This window comes from Leptonotus elevatus, chromosome 13, assembly GCF_054856555.1.
Source record: "Leptonotus elevatus isolate MCC_2025b chromosome 13, RoL_Lele_1.0, whole genome shotgun sequence".
In the NCBI taxonomy this organism is placed as follows: Eukaryota; Metazoa; Chordata; class Actinopteri; order Syngnathiformes; family Syngnathidae; genus Leptonotus; species Leptonotus elevatus.
In genome coordinates this window covers 11,270,663-11,292,312 of record NC_141251.1, presented here as the reverse complement: position 1 = coordinate 11,292,312, position 21,650 = coordinate 11,270,663, and the positions used below count along the sequence as shown (strand labels likewise).

The 21,650-nt window shown below is 39.4% G+C and overlaps 1 long non-coding RNA gene across 1 annotated transcript; it reads left to right on the top strand.

The window, feature by feature from the left end:
- Positions 1-278: 278 nt before the first annotated feature.
- On the top strand, positions 279-20,818 carry LOC147163810 (uncharacterized). The gene is made up of 5 exons (XR_015096899.1): positions 279-375; positions 1,340-1,374; positions 7,863-8,006; positions 11,789-11,923; positions 20,613-20,818. It is a non-coding gene; the product is annotated as an uncharacterized LOC147163810 (long non-coding RNA).
- The last annotated feature ends 832 nt before the right edge of the window (positions 20,819-21,650 follow it).

The window sequence follows — 21,650 nt, the reverse complement described above, 5'->3', positions numbered from 1 at the left end:
GATTTAAAAATGATTTAAAAACTTGACAGGGGTACTTCTAGAATCTAGTATCAGTGCGGTGTTTTATCTCAGAAAGTTATTTTTAACACACATGAACCATTGTTTTTACCCAGTGGCGTGCAGTCAGGGCCTTCAAAGCCTTCACTGGTGGTCCAAAGACATACATTTTCAACTAACATGAAATGGTAAGTATTTTGTTTGTATTTCATTGCGCTGTTCATGTTGTACCCGATATGGCCACTTAGGGGCAATGTGGTCCCGCACATTCTGATACACTGTTATTTGTTGCCACATTAGAGAGTAGAAGGAAAACGTCACGATCAAGTTATGCCAATAAAAGTTTTTTTTTTTGCAACGTAAGAAGAGTATACGCCAGTGAGTAACGTAAACATGCTTCTCTGTATACATTCCTGAAGAGTTTTGTATGAATAGCCGTTCTTTTGAGTGATAAGAGTGCCACGAGTAGTGCGCTAGTTAGCATTAGCATTAGCAATTGGATCATGACGATGCTTTGCGCATCTATAAATTGAAGCAGAAATCATTGTCAATCAAATCCTTTTGAATCAAATATCGGTTCTGAATCATTTGGATTTTTTTTTGTGTGCATGCAACATTTTTCTGGATTTGGCCGTATGTTTTAATCAGAAAGCCAAGCAAGTCTTTGTACATGAAGCCCCAGGTCTGTACCAACGGACTTTCTCAGTCCGCCGATGATTAATGAACATCACTTATGCAACGCCATGTGGCGTTTTTGTCCACATTCAAACATAGCTATTTGCTGATGTGGGGCTGTCAGTGAATCATCAGTGTATTTCTTGTGATGAGGAAAGTATACTATATGAGCCAGACTTTCTGAGCAAGCATGCATATCCAACTGGGCCCAGAGAAAAGATGCTTTGAATGCAGCTGGGAAAGTCATACTTGCTGCTGTTCTGTTGTGTCATCTTTGTGTTAGCCTGGTGTGCTTACTTCCTCCTCTGGAGGAACTAATACAGGCCTTTTATTTCTCCAGCAATCACGCCAAATGCCAAGTCTAACTGGTCCCCCTATTGCTCCTAATTAATGCCTGATTAAAGAGTGAAAATCGGGATTCTACCAGTGACTTGTTTTTCCAAGGAGTGCGGAATTAATCCCCTTTGGATCTTGCGGAATCATTTAAGGATTCGCCTTGTTCTGTTTATCAAATAAACCAAGTAATTAGAGACTTTAGATAAGTAGGCTAAATTGATGCCCGCCCTTTGTCTTCCCCAGCTAGTGCTGGCTGATAGAAACAGCTGTGTTGCTCTGGTAATGTGCAGCTTTATACTTGTCCAATAACAATGCCCTTTGTGTTTGGTAGGCTTGTAATTACGCTGGGGAGCCTCCTTGACCTTGGTAAGCACATCTATCTGACTTCTAAATCAGTGTATTTCATTTCTTAACCCACAAAGATACATCACATGGGAGTTTACCGACATCCCCATGAATGTAGCTCAGACTTCAGACTGCATTAGAGCGCCGCACAATTGTGCGGTATGCAATCGTGTCTTTCCTCTGGCTATTTAATAGCTTAATCCTCGATTAGCGTAGTCTGGCTGTACAGTATCTGGATCGGCAATGTTTGATGTTCTGGAGTGTATTTTTTATTTATTTTTTACTTTCACCTGAAAATATAATAGAGTTGTTTTCTCTCCACTTGATTCTGGAAAGTCTTACGTGCGGATATTTGAGTTCTTGCTTCATGATGGAACATTACTTGGTTCAGGATTGATCATGTCTGGTGCTGGATCAACAATATGTTCCCAGCACTTTAATCTCAACCTTGTGTCTGCCATAAAAATGACTCCATGCTATACCAATGAAAGAAAATATAAGGTGTCGGTTCAAGTGTTGCTAACTTTTACCAAGACTATGTATGCAGCGAAGGTTCAATTCTCACTCAGCGATGGTGTGAATGTGAGTGTGGAAGGTTGTCAGTTTTTTTTTTTTGGACCCTATGATTGAGTGTTGCCCAATCCAGGCTGTAGTACTACGCCTCTTGCTTGAAGTCCGCTGGGACGGGGGGTCGAGTTCTACGCAACCCTGAGCTGCTTAGAAAATGGATGGTTTAATGCAGCTTCTGTAAATTCTACTTCATTCTATGGCGGGTGTTATCAACCCTTTTAAAGCTGAGAGCTAATTCTTGGGAATTGATTACAGTAATTTATGCACCTGACTATAAGCCGCGCTAGCTACATTTGGGGAATACTCGAGTTTGTTAAATATAAGCCACACCCGACTGTAAGCCGCAGGTGTTTTAATGTTACCGCACCGGGTTCTCGCTACTTTCTTTTCCATAATGAGGGCGCAAATTGTCTCGCTCTCGTTCTGTCTCTCCTACTGTATTTGGGCTCACTTGGTTTGTTTTTGCCTGACGCTCTTGCGCTTCCTATTATAGTGCGCCCCATTGTGATATGATGGATAAATCGCACCTTTGTATTAGCCGCAGGGTCAAATGCAAGTGAAAAAAGTGGTGGCTTATAGTCCAGAAATTACTGTAACAATAACAAATACTAATGGACAAAGTATTGTAAAACAGTCTAATGTTATGCCTGTATCTGTATTGTTAACTCTCTCAATATATATGACGTATCAATATGTCATAAGCTTTTTTTTTTTATGCAAGAGTGTACAGGAGGGTCTGGCGCAGTTTCTGACTGAAGGATTAGGCTTGACTGCAATGTTATTTAAAAGAAACGGCCAGCAGGTGGCAGCAAGTATAAGATCAGCCAGTATCACGCAAGGATCTTGTTGTAGAAGAAGAGAAGCATGAAGTGTAGATTGGGAATGGGAGTTTTTTTAATTTTGTTTTTTACTTTTTTTTTTATTAATGAAATAACAAAATTCAACAGTCGTCTGTCACTACTAGCGTGTTGTAGAGCAGCAGGGAGGAAGTAGAAAATAAGCGATCGGCACAACAAAGCAGTTAACACCTGCAAGATTGCTTTTTGGCTTAAAAAAAGCATCCTCACCGGCTCATCAATAACGGCGGCGATCAAGTTGCTTCACGAGCAAACGCAACGAGCAACCGTCGAGCGATGATCCGCGGGGTTCGTTTTGCCGGTCACGTCGACTCCTGGATGACCGGATGTTGCGGCAAAGCTGCAGTTAAACCAGTCAATAGTTATTTTGTTATCAAAAGCACTTTTTGGAACGTTGTTTTATTGCACGAAAACATTATTTAGATTTTTGAGCTGTCACAAAAGAAAAAAAATAGTAGTGTTAAATTCCAAGTTGTGCTTGAAATTATTGTTTTACAAAAAGCTATTTTTCTACCTTTTTTTCTCAGGAATTGGAATTTGGACAAAACTTTTCTAACGCTGATAACTAAAGAACGGGAAACGATTGAAATACACTTCTTTTTTTCTGATGAAAGAAGACAGTTAGTGGAATAATATGAGTTAAGTAGCAAAATCCAGCAGTTTTTATCAATATCAGGCGGCCATTTTGCCACTTGCTGTCGAGTGAAAATGACATCAGAGTTGCTCAGGTTTCAAACAACCAATTACAGCTCAGCTTCAGAAAACAGATGAGCTGTGATTGGTTGTTGCGTGAGCCCTGAGTAACTGTGATGCCATTTTCAGACAAAATGGCTGCCCCTTGAAATGGATAAAAACAGCCGGATTTTGCTGCATAACGGCATTAAAATGTAATATTATCACAATGTCATGTTTAGAGTAGTGAGGTCACATATAACATGTTATTGTCAAGAAATGTTTAAGGTTGACTTCCTATTTAACTCATTCACTGCCATTGACGGCTTTAGACGTAATTTTTTTTTAATTTGAACTATTTCTATTACTTTTTTCACTTTTGTTAACAAGAGTATGAAAACCTAGAAAAAGTTTTTATTGTACATTTAGAACAGATATAAAATTTGTGATTAATCATGAGTTAACTATTGAAGTCATGTGATTAATTACAATTAAAACATTTAATCGCCTGATGACCTAATTTTTAATAATCTTTTCATTTTTTTTTTTAAATAATCTTTTTTTCAAAAAAGAAAAGATTATTAAAAATTAGGGTGTAGGGTAATTAATCGCAAGACTCCCCCCTAGGTTTTCATACTCTTGTTAACAAAAGTGGGAAAAAATGTTAAACTAATAGAAATAGTTCAAATGAATTTTTGACGTCTATAGCCGTCAATGGCAGTGAATGAGTTAAAGGCTGACTTTACATGTTTCTTTTACAGTGGTTATGTTGTTATTTGCATATTAATCTTTATTTCTTCAGTTTATTGCTCCGCGCATGCTTTCATTTTCTCTTTCTTTCCAAGTCTCAACCTCCATTTTCCCTTCATGTCGCCACGTGATTTGTGTTCTTTATTCTTTTATGGCAGGCCTAACGCTGAGCCTTTCTCTAATTAGATCAGGAATTATAGCGTGGATTAGGTGTTGGAGGGGCATGCCAGTTCTTCTGACCATGGTAGCTATTTCAAGTCGCCATTTCAAAGTTATGCGCTTAATGCCGTTTCCACCCCTCCCCATCCCCTCCTTGCTTTGCATTATAACACAGCTGCAGGAAGAGTGACAAACACTGTTAATCTCTTGTTTGCTGGCAGTCCATTACAAAGGAGTAAAGAAGGATTTTTCGCAAACGCAGTAAACACTCAAAATTCAGCATTGTCCATTACCTCTTAAACACAGCTGATAACGAGCATCATTAATTAAACTGTGGGAGTAAGTGGGGTTACATAAATTTAAATTAATAATTGGAAGCAAGGATAAATAGAATGCTTGTTTAGGAATTATTTCGTCTGAAACTCACAAATGTTAACAATGTAGATTAAGAGTGTTGGGCTTTTTTTTTCTCTCTCTCTCTCTCATGAGGTTTTTACCAGTCCTGGGGAGAGGTTTAGTCATGGAGTGCTCTTTTAAATTGTTTACCACATTTGACCAAGAAAATGATCAAGTAGGCATTTAATTGCTTTGACAAAATAAATTACTTCCCATAGCTATTGTCTTGCTGCCAAATCCGGTGCGAGCAAGCTACAAAAATCGTACAATATTTCAGCACTTGAATTTCAAACACACAGCATCAGTCAGTTTCAAGCAGACAATTGCTTAAAACTACGACTAGTAACATAATATTTGTAACTGTGATGTCATTTCTAATGATGTCATTAGAAGGATTTAGCTGGATGTGCAATCACTAAGAGTCGTCTGCGCGAGGTGTTAACATCTGCGGGACGCAAAGAATCACATCTTGTGTTTGTATTGTTTACATGACATGAAAACTCAACAAGGCCTCTGAGGACTGATAACCCTGGCACTTGTTGTCAGGGAGAATCAAGTCAAGACAAGCCTATTTCTATGACAGGTGTGGGAAAGAACTGTATTACCAAAAATAATTAGTCCAATCCAAAAATGGCACAAAATACGGAAGAGGATTAGGGCCAGTGAAGAGGAGAAAAAGCCTTGGTGGGATTCTCATTTTGTTCTCAGAATTTTGATTTTTGAGTTCTGAAAATTGACTTTAACTCTTTGACCGCCATAAACGTTATAAAACGTTTAGTAAAAACCTACGGAAGGGCGCCGAGGACGTTAAAAGACGTTCACTATGTGTTTTTTTTTTGGGGGGGGGAAACGGGTGGAGGAAAGCCTTGGGCAGCTGTGCTGAAAGTATCAAGCAGATCTGGTTAGTATAATGACTCGTTTTGGCCCCTAGATGGCAGCGATGACTCTCTTTGCACAAGGTTGGATGGGCCGCCCACCGTGGGCGTCAGTAGAAGACGTGAGGCGGAGCTAGAGTGTTGAGGAGACAATGGCTGATGAAGCCACAATGGCGACCGGTTGCAAGCAGCTCACGCTTGAGCATTTTTTTCAAAGACGGAAAGCATCGATCAATACTAAAAAGCGCATTGATGTCGACGATGATGATGACTCCGAGCTTGACGCCAAAGTTGGAAGCCTTGACGCGACCGTTATGATCACGTAGTAAGCTGCTAACGCCGGGAAACGCGCACAATAACCGACCGGGTACTTCTACACAATCGGACATTCGATCGGGCGATGGAGAGTTGTCGAAAAGCATCGACCGATGCACATTGATGATGATGATGATGGTGAATCCCGAGGTTGACGCCACAGTTGGACGCCACAGTTGGACGTGGCTTTTATTCTCACGTCATAAAGCATCACCGGCTAGCTCTGCTAACGCCAGAGCTGCACATGCGGACATTTTGTCGGACAATGAAGAGTACCCCGAGTCCAATGCATATTCATCGGAGGAGCGGGTACAGTCTGATCACGGAGAAGACACTGTTTCTGGACTACGATGCCACCATGAATGGAGTGGATAAGATGGATCAGAACATCTCTTACCACCCGGTATAGCAACTGAAGGACATGAGGAAGCCAGACGTAACACCACCGTAACGTAACCGTAGCATGATCCTGATATTAGACTTGTTGGCAACACACACTGCAGTATATACTTGCTATTCCCCGGAATAAACGGCCTGCAAGAAAGTGTAGCTTCTGCACGCGAAGAGGCAATCTGTTGTGCAAATGCTGTTGCGTCTCCTTGCACGCAGGGGAGTGTTACACAAAAATAAAAACTGTCGTTGAAACATCCACATATTTGTAAATAGCACCACAGTTGTACACATTTGTAAATAGTTTGCCAAATTGTTGTCAAATTGTTACACTGTTGAATGTAAATAAACGTATTTTGCTATCAAAAAACACTTTTTCATTCTTGGTGGTAGTGTTTTATAGAAGTAAAGCACTATTTAGATGTTTGTGGCATCATTCATGGACAAAAAGAAGTGTAAAATTCACTAGAGTGCATGAAATAATATCGTTTCTCTAAAAGCTTGATTTCTCCGTATTTTAGTCCAAAACAAGCGAAATCGGGTGAAACTAACCATTTTCTATTGTTGATTACTAAAGAACGGAATAAGGTAGAAACAAACTTTTTCTTTCTGCTGAAAGATGAAATATGTTTATAAATTCAGAAAAATACTTTTGTATTGTTCAAAAACATTAACTCATTAACTCATTCACTCCCAGCCATTTCACTAGAATTCTCGCTTTAAAAAGTGAGAATTCTGAATTTATTATTCTTTCTGACTTCCCCCCGCAATTTATAGCTCTACGTCACAAAATCAGAATTCTGAGAATAAAGTCAAAATCTTTTTTTTTTCTCTTCTCTGGCCCTAATCCTCTTTCGTCCAAAATGAACAAAAATGTGATCAGTTTTACAAGTCAACCCTGTGACGCCAATAAATGACTGTTAGGCACCACACGCCACCGGAATGACTTCCAAACATAAAGAACAGCCCTACTGGGCCATGATTTCCCCTTTGAGAAACAACCAATCCTCCTGATGAAGACTGTCGGCCGAAATCGGAAAGGAATCTCCTGGATTCCCAAAAGGTGACACAGACTCCCTGGTGTTCCAAATTGAGCGGTGGTTTGGACGAACAGCTGCCAAAAGTCGCAGTTGAAATCCATATGGCTCCGAATTAATTGGCGCGCGCAGGCCCGGGCTTGATGTGAGCATGGATACAAAACCTGTGTGGGTGGCCAAGAGGTGGCTGGAGATTTGAGGTGGAGTCTCAGTCCTCCATTGCGGCGTTTCGCGGGGTCTCCTCAAAGCTTATCTGATAGACGGAGCGAAGACCTTTTGGCGCTTCCTGGAAAATGTTATTAACACCGGTGACCTCAGCCTAATTTTATGGGCCTCATGGAAATATTGTGGCCATTACACAGTGACTAATCTGACAGATATGTCAGTATTTTTTTTCAAAAGTCATTTCATTCATGTTGTGTGACATAAAACAAATCATCTCTGGTGGTTTCGCTGCTGTTCTAAATAATCACCGTATTCCCTCCCAGGTTGTTCTCACCGAGGAGAGGCTTGATTGACTTGGACAGCAAGTCTCTTGTGGCCAATCTCAAGGGGCTTAAAGCCATTCAAGCCTTAGCACACTTAACACAGAGAAGCAAGCTCACCTGTACTTGGTGCTGGCAAGCCAAGAGGTACAAATACTTCATTACTGTACTGCACTAAATGTTTCTGATATGTATTTGACTTTTACCGCCTTCGTTTGAAAAGTGTTATTTGCACTTTCTACTTCTTACTTTGTCAAAGTAGCCTCGTTACCTTTTAAAATTGGATTGATTGAGATCTTTGGGATTAGTGACAGTGACCAACAAATTCGGAGAAGCAAGAAAATTGTCGGCTTCAAGAATGGTTCGTAGAAAAAAATAAATAAATAAATATATAAATAAAAACATTAGCTTCTGGCATTGAAAGATTCTCTGCCAAATCGGAAGTCACATACTGGTAAGGTGTATTTTGAAGTTAGTCTGACTCTAGAAACTGACATCAGTCACTAAAATGAGCTTAATACGTACAGAAGTTACACTGAAAACATTTAACTAATTTGCTCCAAAAAACGCATTTATGCATTTTTTTAAGTGTTTTTTTTTTAATGCTAGAGCCTGAAGAGGTCGCTTAAAGCAATGCTAGTTATTACAAAAAACGGCCAGCAGGTGGAAGCAGAGTATAAGAGATCAACCAGGGCCATGTTGCAAAAAAAGCTCATTTCACCAATGTTTTGAATAGATTTGTGAATAATGATGAAACTTAGCTATATTCTAATGCTAATTGCTGCAAAACGGAAACAGACAAAAATATACATTTTTTTTCCTGATGAAAGAAAAGGCTCTAATCTTTCTTTTGGTAGGTTCCATGTTTTTATAGCAATAGAACACAATATTCAGTGGGCCTGGCAAAATCCGTCCAAATCCAGTAAAACTGCTGGGAGCGAAGGGCGTTGCTTCAGTGAAATGGCTGGGAGTGAATGAGTTAATGTTTTTGAACAATACAAAAGTATTTTTCTGAATTTATAAACATATTTAAAAATAATTACACCGTAAATTTTATAGAATACATTTTACTCTAAAAAGACTATAGTCCAGTCTAAACGAGAGTAAACTTTACACTTGGGAGAGGGTAAAATATTAATAAAATAAATAAAATAAAATAAAATAAAAAATATATATATTTTTTTTATTATATAGAGCTATAACATTTTTACACTCTTCTGAGTGTAAAGTTCACTCTGTTTAGACTGGAACCGAATATAGTCCTTTTCAGAGTAAAATTTACTGTGTGCATTTCAATTACAGAAATTCACATCTATTTGTGCGAGATAGGGGTCGAACCCTACCACGAACAGTGACATTTTGCAAGTAATGAACACCCACTTCAACATAGTTCATTTGCACCAAGATGCCACATGATGGCGCCAAAGCACAACTCTTATATTAGACAGGGTTTTGGCCTGAAGAAAATAAAAAAACAGGAGTAAAGAAGTTTAATCAGTACTTTTACTTTTACAAGAAAAACATCTATGTGTAACATGAGCATGCCTTTACTTTTCTAAAACCAACTATTGAATTAAAAAAAAAAGTTTTCCATTCCCCCTCCCCACCACACTTTTATTTACAGCAAAACAAATGAGCTCTAAGTCAATAAATTGCCACAAACTCCCAATTCCCCACTCCGCTCCCGCCTCCCCAACTTCCAGCCTTGGGAATTTCCATTAGAGGCGTTTGAGTCAGAATCGGCGTCCAAATAAATGCAGCGCTCCTGGGAAATCACAGCAACATGCAGATACATGTTAAAACGCAAGAGAGGCTTCTCCGCTGTGCCGGGCTTCCCGAAATCCAGATGTGGCGGACTGGGGTGGGGGACTCAGGCTTCCACGCCAATAATGAAGCAATTAGACAGACTATTATGAACACCTGTGACACTGATTGGCACTATGTGGCTCGGTCTCATCGGCTGCACTAAAGACGCCCCAATGTTGCTAAGTTAACCTCTAACAAGGCCTATAATGATCACGCACGCGTCCCCGCGCACGCGCGCACACACAGGAGGTTCACATTAGAGGACGTGCTCATCCCACATAGCCCATTGCGTCATATATTATTGAAAGCCACGCTTGTGCAAACACAACTCCAGTAAATTGAGGTCTCAATTTTTCAGTTTCATTAAGGTTAATGCAGTTTTAATTGCTGCTTGATTTGGAGCCTATTAGAAGTAATTTATAAGTCCTTTTCAGGGACCTTCCAAATGACGATGTGTGGGATTAATAAAGTAAAAGGCACCAGTTGGAAACGTGGTTTCCCCGCTGGATTGTTGCGCAGTCTATGGGAATCCTTTTTCCCCTCACTCTTATAGCTTGTTTATTTGCACAAGTGCTTTCAGGCCCCTTAAGACAATCTACTGAAGAGAGAGCTTTGGCATCATGGATTGCATCACCCATTCAACGAGCAATTGAAATGGTGCTTACGGCCTGATTAGCTGGGACGTTCTGTAAATAGGTTGCAACATCTGAGGATTATAAAACCATATTATTAAAATAATGACATTTTTTGGGTGTCTTAGTAGTAGTAGTAGTAGCAGTAACTTTGCAGCCCATCAGTGGAATTGTGGGTTATAGCTGGGCAATAAATCGAATTAATTCGATTAATCGTCATCTTGAAAAGCAAATCGTAGAAAAATTGCTAAATCGTGAACTCTAATTTTGTCTTATGCTGCTGTTCTTATGTTCGGTTACATCCAGACGTTATTGTGAGTTGTAAATTTGCATAAGTGGCAGAATGCTGTATGGGTGGTTTACAAAAAGCTACCAACGACTTAATTGTGGCAATTAAGCACAAACTATGAATGTTAAGTTTATGTTAAAATTTATTTAGAATGAGTATAAATTGTTGTCTGAACGTCGTGCTTGCTGGGTTTGTTAGATTCAAATCGATTAAAATTGTAATCATCCTGAATGACGGAAAATAATCGTCAAATCATAGTCTTACAATTTAAACTTTCCCCAAATTCTAGTTAGCCACTCTTAGTATATTTATAAATAAACAATATGTGACTTAAAATTGATCCCAGAGGTACACCCTGAAAAATAATGAAAAATAGAATGTGTTTGCAACAATGGTGAAAATGGCAGGAAGAGACCATAAAGTCAAACTGCTGACAGCATGAGCCACAATGCATTAGCAGATGTTGCTCCTTTCTACATGGCACACTCACTGCACCGAGTTCAATTGTTAAAACACATTGATGTCGTCTCAGCTGTATACCCCACCCCCCCCCCCCCCCCCCCACCCCAGCCGTGCCTCTGTAGGCATGAAAATCTCCCTCCAACAAGATTATGAGACAGGTGGAACTCCTGCTTATGGCTCTCAGGTTGTGGTGGAGGGCTCTCCGTTTTGCATGTTTGTAAATTGCCTACAGAAGTGAATAAAATGGTCCCATCTGTAAACTGGTGCGCCAGCGGCCCACTTCAGAGACCTGAGATCAATTTTGCTGCATTTATTCTTTGAGAGAGGCGCACAATGGGAGTGTATTGAAGATCGGTTTTCAATTGGATAATAGTTTTGTGAAACGAGGGGATCCAGAGGGCATCGCTTTCACACATTCTTCTGCCTTCGTATGCCTGTAACACAAAACCATGTGCTGCCGCAGTCTCAACACCTCCGCAAACTGTTTCTACCCCCCCTCAATCAAATTCTGTACAAATGCTACTGCAATTTCACACACTATTGTAGCCGCTCTAAATGACGGCTTCAAACATAATCAAACTGAACCCAATTAGGTTTTTGTTTTCTTTTAATTTCACAGTCATTTGCGTCAAACGTGTCAACACTTTGAGCAAGGTTATCCATCCATCCATCTATCCATCTGTCTTTCTATCTATCTATCTATGTCTGTCTGTCTGTCTGTCTGTCTGTACATTATGTAGACAATTCCACTGGTTCCTGACCCCCAGCCTTTAACCCAAAGCAGCCACTAGATGGGGTATGATAACCACAGAGAGGCTCTCCCACCGGGACAACACCCCCCCCCCCCCCCAGTTGGGCGCAGCTTCATGGGAGAGGTGAGTAGAAGGAAATTGTCTGCCAAATTTTTCACAGATCCCTATCATCCGTGCAATCTGTGTCTTTTCCAATTCAAATGTTTCTCAAGCTAATTTAATGTCTCATTCCCCCAAAAGTTTTTTTTTTTTTGTTGCCATTTTTTCCTTTTTTATGAAAGCCTCATTTGTGGATGACTTCACCGAGCCGTTAAATTATCACATTAAGTAAGACATACAAGGCTTAATGTGAAAAATGGTTTCATTAAACTCAAAGTCGACGAGTTTACACAATCGTGCAGTTGATATTGATATACTGGAGGTCCGCTGTATCTACATAGAAACCTTTCCTGCATTTTTCCCAATTCAGGTACTAAACTAGCTTGGAATTAATATGAGTTTTGTATTGTTTATTATTGATTTAATTATTCTAGTCATTGTTTTGGGTTTTTTTAAGATATTGTGATAATGTCAGGTTATTTATGATATGATTTTGGATTTGGCTTTTAATTGTTTAAAGAGGAGATGATTAAAAAAAATGTTTTGCATGAAATGTCACCAGAATGAAAGAATTGTAGTTTTTTTTTTTTTTATAACAATGTGGTTGATAAATTGAATAAATGATCAATTACCTGCATAAATGCATTGAATGGTTCACACAGAGTTCATTTACATCAATGGCCAAAATAGATTTATTTTACTTGGGGCACTTATGTCAACAGTAGTTACAGGAATTACTTTGGATGCAATCCCATTATAGGATGTCAAATATTTTGATGCCGTGTGTAAATGGCAGATTGGTGAAGAGAACAACAACTGGATGGAAATTAAACCATTTCTGGATCAAAATAAAAAAATATATACAGCCTGTCCACTCACCTTTGCAATCTCAGGCCTCACCCCACTCGGCTATGTAATTCTGAACAATGAATTTTAAATAAAGTCAAACATTTGCTTCATGCTCCTCCGCAGTTTAAACAAGACATTTCTGATGGGGACGTGTGGATTTATTGTAAGTAAGAGATATAAGAGATAACTTAATCCCCAATTGGATTGTAAAGCCCACCTCCACTTCACAGAGCTCCACCCTGTCGTACTGCTTTCGTGACCTTTTGTCTCATTTCTCCGCGGGTAATGAATGCTTTCGGACTATTTCCGATGAAAAGATCTTGCGCATAGTCCGCGGCGCATTGGAATGTCGTATCTGAAAATCACCCAATCAGCATGCGGCTGTTGAGAGCAAACAGAGGGAGCTAGGCCGCAGCGGGCGCACAACACTGCTGGACTGGGTCGTCTAGATGTCAATATAATAGACTGGCTTATGATGTGTAAATAGCACACCACTTAATAGTCCTCTCCCTCTCTGACGGAACATTTTGAATCACATGGAGGGCAGCGTCTCCGGTCCCTGGACACACACAAGGTCCTGTCATCCAGTCTTCATCCAAGACTTGCTCTATTATACGCCGCATTTGAGAAACTGTGAAACACTCCTGCATGTGAGCCTAACAACAACATGATCTCATTGCTATGTGTCTGACCATACATTTAATTACCGAATATGGTTATATTTTCTTATGAAGTCAAAACATACGCTTTTCACTTGTGTCCACTTCACTTCTTTTTTTCTTTTTTTTTACAATAAAAGGCAAAAGTGTACTCATTATGAATATTATTATAGTTAAGCTAGTTTGACAGATTGCAAAAAGTGAGACACTTCGTTTTGTGAGTCCTTATTGCATATATTATTTCCAGTCTTAATATTGAAATCAATTAATGAAATATGTACAAAACAAGAAGGCATATTTATGAAATATACTGCATGACATGCCTTATTAAAATGATCACCCAAGTCAATTTTTTTCAGATTTTTCAGGAAACAAAAAATTAAACCATTTGCATCATGATTTAGATGATTTAGGCAAAAAATTATTATATTTTTTCGCAAAAAAAAAATACTTTGGCAATTATTTCGCTTACATGACCATAAAACAAGATGTGATTTAAAACACATAATATACATGGTAGAATTATTTTAATTATTATATCATTCTTAATATTTATCGGGTGTTACGAGCTACATTATACTACGTGAACTATTTTTTTAGAATTAGAAGTAGTCATTATGATTAAAATGTCACCATTTACAAATTCTTAGTAAGAAAAAAATTCTAGAAGTTGCTTAAAAAAGTTTCATCATATGATGTGAAACCACTTCTCAGATTGTTTTTATGTTTCATCATTAGATATTAATCATTTTATTATTCAGTCATGGTCTCATTACTCTTTTTTTTTTTTTCATCGGTTGAGCAAAATAAGCCCTTAATTCTGACCTATCCAGTATTTGCTAAACATACAAAAGAATAAAAATAACATCATGAGTGTTTTGTATCCAGCGATGTCAATTTCTTTATTTTATGTTGTTATTTGCCCGATTTTGCTGTTACTATATTTACAATCTAAATTATTTATTATTATCTGAACAGGGTTTCAAGGGGAATTTAAGAATTCATTTTTGATGAGGAATAAGGGGTGGGACTAGATAAGTCGTTTTACTTCTTCCTACACCCTTTTTCAACAGAATCTTGAATACTGGTAAGGCAAAAATGATATCATAGCTAAAAAAAATAATAATTATTAATTTTTTGTGTATGTAAAATTGTTTACATGTATTTGTTTCTTTTCTTTTCGAATAAAGTTTGTCTTAAGAAAAGGGATCATCATTTTTCACCCATTTTTCACTCATAAACATAATTCTCCTACCTGAACAAATTAAACAATAAGAACATTTAACAACTTACTAACAAACATGCCCTAAAGAACCAATAGGACCCAAAGGGTGATATCTTTGTCAATTAATAATTAGAGCACAAAAATTGTTTTTATGTTTGTTGTTGGGAAAACACCATGTCATTTATTACAATAGGCTTGAAATTGCCACATTAAGTCACTGACACACTTTTATTCATGTGTATTTGTTTTATTTGTTTGACCAAATTTTGACATTAAAATAATGTTCTTTGTTAATTTCACACTATACAACGTGCATTAAAAAAAATAGCAGAATAAAAGTACTGTATAGGAAAATAAAAAAATGTGACATTATAATGCGGAGGTGTTACATAAAAACTGGTTGAAATGAAGTGGCATCATAACTTTAATGATGATCAGTAATTGGCAGCCCCCCCACATGTTACAGACCTTTAGTGTATGTGATCCTTTCCCCAGGCAGAAATAAATAGACGTGACCTCAGAGAACGTATCACTCATGAGCCGTCTTTAATTCGGGACACTATTTCCGTCTGACCCAGGAGACAGCAACAGTTCCCACATTGCGTGACCTCGGAGTCTCTTTCGAGCTCCCTCCAAAACCCGCTGCTCAAGGTCGCATCAAATCAGTCTGTTGTTTCACGACATTTAGCAAACCCCCCCCCCCCCCCTCCGCCGCCGCCCCCCTCTTGAAAAGTAACACCTTCTCGGCGTCGCCGAGGTGTTGCGGGAGTGCAGGTTGAGCTGGGTCAGATAAAAAACAATGCGAGAGGATATAAAATATAATTTTACCTCCCTCTTAATCCCGAGCTTCCACGAATGACCTTTGATCTGGCAGCATGTGAGGTGTGCTGAGCTGCCCGCTCGCGCCGCTCGTCGCTCTGATCCTGGGAAGCAATCACAGAGTGCTCTACTATCAGAGAGGCTGCTGAGGAAACACTCTAAGCCCACGTCTGGAGGTGTGCGCCCTGCTAAAAGCAAATGTGCGCGGGTGGAAAAAATGACCAAGTGCAGCCAAGCACACAGAAAGCCTGATGTGCTGGGGAGCAACATGATAAAGTTCAAGTGGATATTGTATCTACAACACAGCCCCGAGGCCTGTTGGGGTTCAACGCTAATCAAAAATTAGACCAACACTAGTGAAAGTTTGGCAGAGTTGATTGCAAAATAGTATTTCATCTGTGAAGTTTTCATGTGTTTTATTTACTGTTCAATGAGAACCTATGTAACGATATAAATATAAGAACAACTGGTAGTGTTTGTAGACTACTTAAATGGATGGTGCCCTATCAAAAAAAAACAACAACCAATGGTCACAAAGTTAAACATTTAGCTATTAGTTTATTTTTGTGGTGATGTTTTGCAGCTGCTTAGAACTGAACTGCATCACACTTGAGATCTATTTCTAATAGTTGTTCCTCTAATTATGTGAAAAAGTGCAGTTCGATAAAATAATATCAACATCCATCCATTTTCTATATCGCTTATCCTCACTAGGGTCATGCAGGTCCCAAAATATTTTTTTCTGTGTGTGAGCAGTTTTGCAAATCACTGACGTCATTTGAGGAGCAACTTTGTAATTTTTGTAGCACCCCCCAGATTGATCGCAAGGACCAGAAGCAAGGATTTTCAATAAGAATATAACAATATAATCAATAATTCTTATTTCTTAAATTCACATTTATCAGATATCAAACGCTAAAATAAAAACTCAGGACTATTGTGAAAACAAACAAATAATATTAGCCTACTGAAATTATAAACATTTAATGCTACTTCTATATTATTCTTTATTATTCTTTTTCCGAACTGCTTATCAATATATTTTTAAGCTAATAGGCCACTTCTCCTCGCTGACGTATGGCGTAGGATAACGTAATTAATTTCCGTTTCCGGCTCTATTTAGCAAGTAGACTTTCTCTCCGACGTCCAAACACACATGAATTTGCCTGCAAAATTCTGGTGCTAGGTTAGCTTAGCACTTAGCATGGCTTCTCCATTTTTCCTCGTCATCCCTTTGTGAGAACGATACTTGTCAGATGTGTAGCTTATTTGCCGCCATGAAGGTGATGATTACGGATTCATGAGCGAGTCCCGTGTTTAGCCAGTGTTTAGCCACACTAGTAGCCAGCAAGGCTTGTTGCTAGCTAGTTGTTGCGTAAGTAGCACCGAGCTTGCCTCGACGGTCGGCCACCTACGTCCCATGCGTAGGTGTCGTAAGTGCATTGTGGCAACCTTACCTTTTTGGGACAATTTCTGTGTTTTAATGATGTGCAAAATACACATTTTCACCCGCAAACTGTCGTATTTAATCCAATTAGAATTGACCAGTAGGCCTATTGCGGTTTTGCTGTAGTGACAAATATTTTAGTGTAATGATGTATATGCCTAAAAACCCACAAATATTCCTACCCCTTAATGTTTTATGTTCCTAAGGGTGTCAAGTCCAACCAGTGAATTTGTAATCACCGTTTGAGAGTCTCAATCTGCTGGCCTCGGGCATGGCAAATTCCCCACATGAGCGTTTATTTGATTGCTTAAGAGTGATTTCCGGAAACCAAGTTTTCGGACGGCCAGGAGCTGCCTTGTAACAATTACGGGGTTAAATGGCAGTTGGCCACACAGAAGGGCATTTGCCTGCTGGCAGCCCCTTCCTGCTTCGGCATGGTCAAAGGTCACAGACTTTTCAGGAAAAGTTCATTTCTCAAGCCCCCTGAAGCAGGTGGAGGCCCGGACAGCCGTGTTTACTCTAACAGCAAGAGGAAAATGAAAAAGATCTCATCTCGACACTTAAAAAAAAAAAAAAATAATAATAATAATTACGCAAATTTAGCTTCACCGTGGTTATATTTTGTAGCTATGCAGCATTTTATGCACACAATTTGTGAAAATTGATCAACCGTTAATATAATGGTCATAAGTAAACGTTTGTTCATGTTATAAACACAAACTGTACTGTGTAGAGAATAGAGATTTAGTTCACATATTAAAATGTAAAATTTGCATGCATGAAAAAAAGTACAGAGATGAGCCTCAACTAACTAATGATTAACCTTAACCATAATTGAAAGACTGAAGCTTTGGGGAAGAATGGATCTGATCCCCAACACAAAAGCCCATCTGTGGAACTCAGTAGAGGTAATGTCATGACTTCTTCTCTGATGGGCTCACTAATCTGCATTGATGGAACATGATGACAACAGCGATATGAACTCGGAAGTTGACAGCCTCGGCTCATGACTTGGCCGCTTAGACTGAGCTTAGAGCTTCCATTTTCTGGTTCCGCCCCCTGTCAATAACGCTAATTAAAGTCATACTCACATTTGGCCCAGCAGTATAGGGCGGCAGGGTGAGCAGTGGCTCGTTTGCAGGAGGCATCACTACCCAATAGGTGAGTTTCAGCAATGCAAGTCAGTATTTTGACAAAATAATGTAAGTGACAAGCTATTAAAGATACAGTGTGTATTATTTAGTGTCATCTAGTGGTGAACTAATAGAATGCAACAGTTTTTTTACACACACACACTAAATTGCCTCAGACAGACACTTCGCAAGCCTACCACCAAATACTACCAATTATTATTGGGAGTGAGCAGCAGGAGTTAGCGTGAGCGGCGAGCAAGAGTGGCTAGCAAGAACTCGCTGGAGGCAGCGCGGCTAACAAGAGTGGTTCACAAGAACTAGCTAGAGCAGTTAACAAGAGCGGCTAGCAAGAACTAGCTGGAGGCACCGCGGCTAACAAGAGTGGTTCACAAGAACTAGCTGGAGCAGTTAACAAGAGCGGCTAGCAAGAACTAGCTGGAGCGGCTAACGAGCAGCTAGCAAAGCAGTGGTAAACAAGCTGCGGGAGCCCGAATCACGGGACTCGGTGACGAACACCTGCACACTCATTTGGTCTGACACGAGCTGCAACTACCACCAGAGGCTAACTACGTTTGCAAGGTTCTTCTTCTTCGGGTATCCGTAGCAGAAAGATGCCGACGAAACATGTCAGTTTTTAGACCGGCCAAGTCAATCTTCAGACTTAAACCCTGTAGAGGATGCCTTATATGACGGGGAAGAAAAAAAATAACTGAAAAAGGCCATGTTTTGAGCACAATGCTATCTTTCCTGTTGTGTATCAGATCCAAACTCACATACTCACAAACTAAACTAAAAGCTGATTTCTTATCTTAAAGAAATCCATTAGACTGTTCCAATACTTTTGGAGGGTCGCGTAGCTACTGGTGCAGTTCCCTTTGGCGCCGCGGGAATGTGACTAAAAATAGGGAGTGCCATAAATATTTGTGTGCATCTATAGATCTTGAATCAGTGAGAAAGCGTCCATACACAGAATTAAAGGAGAAAGGGGCAAAAGGTAGATCAGGACGAACCCGACCCTTCGTTGCTCTCACTATTTGGATTGGTTAAATCGTTGGGACCTAGAGTTGAACCCATCAGGAAAGGCTTAAGTGTTTAGGATTAGGGATCTAAAAGGCATTTGGGGGCCTTGAATCAAACCCCCAGGACCGGGGGCCGAGGCAAGCTTTGCTGTTTGGCCGGCACTATAATCAAACAGCGAGAGCCGGGACCTTTGCACACCTGCAGGAAGGGGCCACCGCAAAAAAAAAAAGGTCCTGGCAAGAGGGGGCAGGCGAGAAGGCAGAGGGCCTGCAGAGTGACAACAGCTGGGGTCGGTGCACGATGGTGTGGCCCAAGGGCAAGGTCGGCCCGGCAGACTGGGGGGGGGGGGGGAACAGCAGTAGGATTGTTTTCACTCCACTAGTGAAAACAGCAAGCGTGGAGACAGTGAATGTACCAGCTGTGGCAGTGGATTTCTAGTCCACAAGCTGACCTCGTATTAACACTTTGAAGGGAAGCTGGATTGCTAATGACTGATGACCTTTGGCCTCACCTGAGCTCCCCCTACACCGAGACGATGAGCATTTATTTAGAATCTGCTTAATGAACTCTCTTATTATGCATATATATTATACGGTTTTGTTGTTGTGTTGTATTTGAGTTGAAGAAGGCAATCAAAAAAAGCCCTCTTTTAAAAGACACCCTGACATTCCAACAAATCCTAAATTTTGCTTGAAAAAATTTAAAGAACATGGAGGCCTAATTAGTAATAATGGCGGGAAACAGCTTTGCCATTTAGTATAAAATTAAAGTTACTGTAAAGCAGAGCGCAATCTGTAATAAGACGACAATCTTGAAAGTAGAATTGACTTGAGTGTCATTCTTTTAATTTCTCAAGAATAATATTTATTTGCAAAATATTATACACAAGTACACAAGAAATTACAAAAATGTATAATTTTGTATTGACGTTAGCCTATATGTAGTATAATATCATGATATAAAAGTGCAAATTAGCTTCAAGAAATGATTGTAATTAATCACTAATACGCCGTATTCACAAAATCTGACTTTGACAAAGAACAAAAAGGTAGAGGAAAACATTTTGGCTTCTGAAACTAACCTCGACATTATGATCTAGTTTAAAATAGTTTATTTGCTTGCTCTACATAATCATTTTTTATCATCAGTAGTAGTAATTGTAAGGTGTGTCAAACACTGGTTTAACATCCACACCCAACAGTATTGCCGGCCATATACTGTTTTTTTTTTTTAATAAGGCCACTAATCGCTGGATGGTTGGCCGCAAATAGCCCCCTGGCCATTCTGTGTAATACAAAGTGTTGTGGTCTACAACATTACAAAACACACACACACACACCCGCAAACGTAATACACACATCTCTTGTAACTATGGCCACAAGTTGCAGGACGTGAGCAGCCGCTCCAGGATATTGCACATTTGATCACTTTTTTTGGTCTCAATAATTTGATTCCCCGTACACATCGGCATGTGCTGATACTACTTTTAAAAGTTCTGCTAATGAAAATAGTTTCATATTTTAAAAGTCCCTCTTAAAATGTGGTTTAATTGAATTTCCAGGAGTTGGTGTGTGGTTGCAGCAGAGTGCGCGTCAACCTGAATCCATCCATGAAAGCGACCAGGATTCGCTCGTGTCCTCGGGCCTAATTGGTCTGGACAGTTAACATCAAAGAAAGCTGGGCTTTATATGGAATCTGCTCGCTCCTCTGCCACGTTCTCATGCCGCCGCTTTTTTTTTTTATGTTCAAACCTTGTAATGAAGGTCATTCTCCATCAATTCACTTTGATCTAAAATGGCAAAAATTTTGCATTTTAATAAAAAAAAAGGGAGAAAAACTCATCGCTTTCTGGCTTTTTGTCGACTCCCCGCACTGTTTTCACACACGCCTGCCGGAGCGTATTCTTAGTTTTTCCATTGTTTTTTGGCCATGCTTTCAATGAGGTGGACATTTGTGTCCATTCTGTTAAATCGATGACATCTATATACATACAAAATAAAGTGCCTTATTTTAAAGTTTGATACAAATCATATTTTAACAACAAAGGGTTACATTTATAACAACCAGTGCAACTAATTGTGGGATGCATTCGGGGACGGACTTGCTGCTTTTATATAAATAATAATATGTATTTATTTTTTAACGTGTATGAAGTGTTACCAAACTAAAACCTTCATATGTCAAGTTTGTAGATGTTTGTACCAAATGTTTTTGTTTTAATATGTCAACGGCAAACTAAATATTGTAGTGTGTGCGCGTTTGTGTCTATAATACACAAAAAATAACTCCCACTATGGGTGTGAACATCTCGATGCAAAACGTGAACATGTCCAAACATTTCCAGATTACAGACTGCAATTACACTGTGTGAGTTTAGCATAGTTTATCATGATTTATGGATAGAACCTAGTCAATTATCCGTAAGTATGAAACAAAATTGTTGGTGATAAAATTCACCTCCATGGAAATTCCCTCATAGCAGACTAAATATTATCATTTAGCCTTTTTTTTAAATGAGTGGGGAGTTTAGTGACTCGGTTTACTGCGCGCCAGTCGGAATCGCAGGAAGCAGACTGACGCTCGCTTGGCGTGAATCATT